Source organism: Stegastes partitus, unplaced genomic scaffold (assembly GCF_000690725.1).
Source record: "Stegastes partitus isolate 25-593 unplaced genomic scaffold, Stegastes_partitus-1.0.2 Scaffold75, whole genome shotgun sequence".
Classification (NCBI taxonomy): domain Eukaryota; kingdom Metazoa; phylum Chordata; class Actinopteri; family Pomacentridae; genus Stegastes; species Stegastes partitus.
In genome coordinates, this window is record NW_007577806.1 from 23,736 (window position 1) to 28,255 (window position 4,520).

Genomic DNA, 4,520 nt, shown 5'->3' on the forward strand with positions numbered 1-4,520 from the left:
ACGGACTCATAGAACTGGAGTTACATCCAGCAGCTACTATTTGTTTTCACACGCTCACATGTAATGTTGTGAACGTATTGCTTCTGTCTGGTTTTGCTGAAGTGTTTCTACAAAGAAGCAGAAACATGCATAAATTAGGTTGATCATGTTTGTTTGACTTTTAACAACTAAAAATGATTTTCATGGATTTTTTAAGGAAGGGAGATGCAAGGAGGTGTGGTGGGGAGAGACAGAGGAAAGGAGTAATATCGGTAAGGTGTAGTGAAGAAGGGATGAGGGTGGAGTGATACTGGAGGGAGGATTGAGTGGTGAAGATGAGAGAGATGGAAGCTTCTCCATTTCTGTTTTCTCCTCCTTGAGTTCTTTAGTCTTTGCTTCTAGAACATTTTTATTCTCCCAAAAGTCTTTCTTGTCCTCCAGAAGTGCTTTTTTTTTTTTTTTTAGTCTTTGCTCCCTGCACTTTTGTATTCTTCTCCATTTCTTGTCTTTTGCTTCTGAAGAGCCTTCTTCTCCTTCTGTAGGTCTTTAGTTTCCTGCGGAGTGCTGTGTTTTGCCATCCAAGTCTCGTCTCTTCGGAGGTTTTCAGCTCTTTTAAGAGAGACTTTGATCTCCTGCTGGAATTTCCTTGTCTCTCTCTGTTCCAGCTGCTCCCTCAGCTCGTCCACATCGTCCATGATGCGAGGCGGCATCATGGACGTATCCTCGCTCTGGATGGAGACCTCATCAATCAGTTTGTTGGTCTCCATCTGTTCATCCAGCGTGTTGCGCTTCTGCCTCCTTGTAGAAGCTTTCTCTGGCCTCACCTTTCTTCTCGTGCTGAATGAAGCAACAATCTCTGAGATTTTTGTCCTCATTCTGCATTTTGGTGGTCTACAACTGTTGGTGCTCCTCTTTCTGACCTCCAGGAGCTGGTCCAGCTCCAGCTGTGGGGCTTCAGGTGGTGGTTGTTTGTGTAGCACTGGGGTGGTCGGGGACATTTTGATACAGCCCACGGTAAGAAGGGCTGGAAAATCCTCCTCTGTGTCTTTGGTTGGACATAAGAGGAGCAGTAGTGCTAAAAAAACAGACTTATAAATGAAGTACAACAATGAAGTACACATTTTACAAAAGACTCGAGACATCAGTCCAGAGCTCGGTAAAGTCATCAGATCGTGTTGAAACAGGAAGCTCATTACCTGCACTGCTTTAGTTCCTAAACTGAACCATTAGCTAACCTGAACCAAACTGGTGTAGTTGCAACTTAGCCATTAGCTATCTTAAACCACACTAGTGTAGTTGATAAACCGAACCCTTCATAAACCAGAACTGTTTAGGGTCTAAGAGGATCAATTAGCTAACCGGAATCAACTATTTAACCAGAAAAGGCAACCTTTAGCTAACCTCAACTGATAATCAGCTGAACTAACCAGATACAGATCCTTTAGAGGCAGAGTAAAGCCTGAACTGAACTAAAATGATTTCATTCCTAAATGGAACCATTAGCTAGGTTGAATCACACCGCTCAGCCCTGTGATAGACTGGTGACCTGTCCAGGGTGTCCCCTGCCTTCATCCTCAGTCAGCTGGGATAGACTCCAGCCCCCCATGACCCTAGTGAGGAGTAAGCGGTGTATAGATTATAGATGATGGATGGATGGATGGAATCACACCGCTCGCTAACCTGAATTATTTCAGCCGACTGTTAGCTAACCAAAACCCAACAGCTAATGTCTGTAAAACTAAGCCGTTAGCAGTTGTTGTCGTTAAACTTCATGAGCCAACCTGACAGAAATGGTTATGGTATCGAAGATAATCATTCATCTCAATGACTTTAGCTGATAACTGCATCGTTAGGTCATCAGAACCAGGCTCATTAAGGACAGAGTAGAGTCGGAACTAAAATTAGTTGACTTGGCACCTAAATGGAACCATTAGCTTTCCTGAACCTAATGGTTTTTCGCTGCTAAACGGGGCCACTCGCTGACCAGAACCAACCCTTACAAAACTTCAAGATTTTTGGCAGACAGTTAGAAACAGGATGTGTCTCAGGTGATTTAAAATGACATCTCCATTGGCACTGTGGAACCTGCTCAGTGGAACTGCTCTTTAAAAATAACATTTAAAAGATTATTTTCAAAAATGTAGTTATATATGCATGTGTGTGTGTGTGTGTGTGTGTGTGTATAAATAGACACAAGCACACACACACATTGCCTAAACACTACATTCAGTGTGACTATAGGCCCATACAAGGAGCAAAATAGAAATTAAACACAGTCATTCAAAATGTATCTTAAGGTAAAACTGCTTCTCTACAAATTCTTCTGTCTGATGGGAAGAAACAGGCCTGTCCTGTTATTACGCTATCAAGGCAAAAATAAAAAATAAAAAAAACACTAACCCAGCAAAGCTTTTTGTCTCCAAGTTGCCTGAGGGAGGAAGAGAAAGCCAGAGCAGGAGAGAGGACTGAGAAGTAAAAACCGGAGCAAGGCCATGAGAGAAAAAGTGAACGTGATGAATGAAGAAAATAGAGAGCAAACTGGGAGGAAGAGACGGCGAGTCCAGGGGAACGGGGAGGGCACTCTGACTGCATAATTGGTGTGAGCGCTCACACTCAAACACCATTTTCCCCACAGCTCTGGAGCGCCGCTTTAGTGGCTGCTACATTAGCCTCGTTAGATATGCAAAGTGGGCCAATTAGCAGCACAGTGTACAGAAAGTGACATGTTCCACCTGAAGAAGCCCAGAAACAACGTCAGTGTCCACAGCCAGCAATAAATCATGCCGCTGTAAGTCTGTGTGTGTGTGCAGTTTTTGGACGCACTTGAATTATAGGCTCATTATATAAAGAAAAAAAAAAAACCCACTGCAAAAAAACCTCACTTGAGTTTACGAGGAATGAAATATTGATCTTTGCATTCATTGCAGTGTTTTCTCACTTATATATTGCTGTGAAATTGGCTGCAACCACAAGACAAACAGCTGCAGCGAGGTGCGCGCTGCTTTTGATTTGATCCATTTCGGAAGGTGTCAGACTGTTTCCTGCGTGTGGAATCCCTCCTGGCAGACTGGCGAGCATGAAATTCATCAGCAGGAGGATGCTACGCAGTCTGTGTTACTAAGAATACTGCAGCGTCTTTCATTTGACAGATATTTCATCAGATCATCATCAAAGAATGAAGCCTGTTGTGCAAAAAGTGTTTCCAGTGAGGGGAATACAACTGCCCCGCTGACTGTAGACCAATATATGGGGCTTTTATTGATACCGGCCACCTCTGATCTATGTCTGTAAAACCTGCACTGAAGTCTCAGATCTTGGTGTCAATATGTCTGATGCCCAAGAGGCTCTTAAGTGACTTGTTATCAGCTCTGATCACATGAAATTACTATCACAGGAGGGGGAAAAAAAAAACCTGTATCGATGGAGGACAGATAATGAAACGCAGTAAAACTGTCCTTGTCTTTTCTACTCAGTAAGAGGTGAAACATCACACTGTGGACTGGTTCATGTCAGATGTGTTTCTAGGTTGGGTCTCGTTACTGCCGCTTCTATTGGGATTTGATATCCAGGTCTGTGCTCTGTGAAGAACTCTGCTGGAAACACATGACAATCTGACAGGAAAGAAGTTGGGCAGATTATCAAGTCTTTGTAATTATTCTTCATTGTACAGGCAAACTGTTTGTGTTAAACTACACCAAGTACAGCTATTCAAAAAGGAACCACAAAGTCTTTCTGTGTGGATGCACTACAGGACCTGGGTATTGGACTCCAAGATGGAGTCATTTCAAAGACAATTGTTTACCTCGCAAATGAGCCGAAAATGTGTTAGCTTACAGGGTTGCTTCTGCGTTGTGAAGCCTGCTGCACATGTGGAATATTTTTTTCTCTTGCTGGCCCTGTCCACATGCTCCCACTCATAGACACTGCAAATAGAATATCCCCATGGATTAAAAGTTACTAACAGAAACTGTAAAAACCAACCCTATTTGAAGTTCGATGTGTTAACAGTTGTAGTGGTCGTGTGTGAAGAAAAGCTGTTTGTGCTGCAAGGGATGTTTTTCATTGTAGTGACCACTGGGACACTGATGTTTCCACTGTCCATGTCTAAAAGTACACAGAGGTCTACGTGACATAAAAACCCTTGACAGATATTCAAGTGCAGCCCAAAATGTGTGTCTGTACGGCAAATATGCTACAAAGGAAGTAGTGTACGTAGTGTGTACGAGTGGGATACGTGGATACAACTGACTGACTGTCAACTGATGAACATGAATGTAGCGGAGTCTCCATGAGGCGGACAAGAAAAGTCTGTCTGTAGGTGTCCATGTACACATCAACACTGGAGTACAATCAGTGCTTAAGACAGTCACAGTAAACTGTGCGTGAAATCTACAATCCACAGCTCGACTAATAATTTAACTGTTGGCCGTCGTTCACTCATCCAGCTAAACGTAAGTAGCTGACATCTGATCATGATTGCTTCCATCTCTTTCACCACTGGTGTTTACGTAGTGTTCATTCTTGACATCTAATAAACAAGT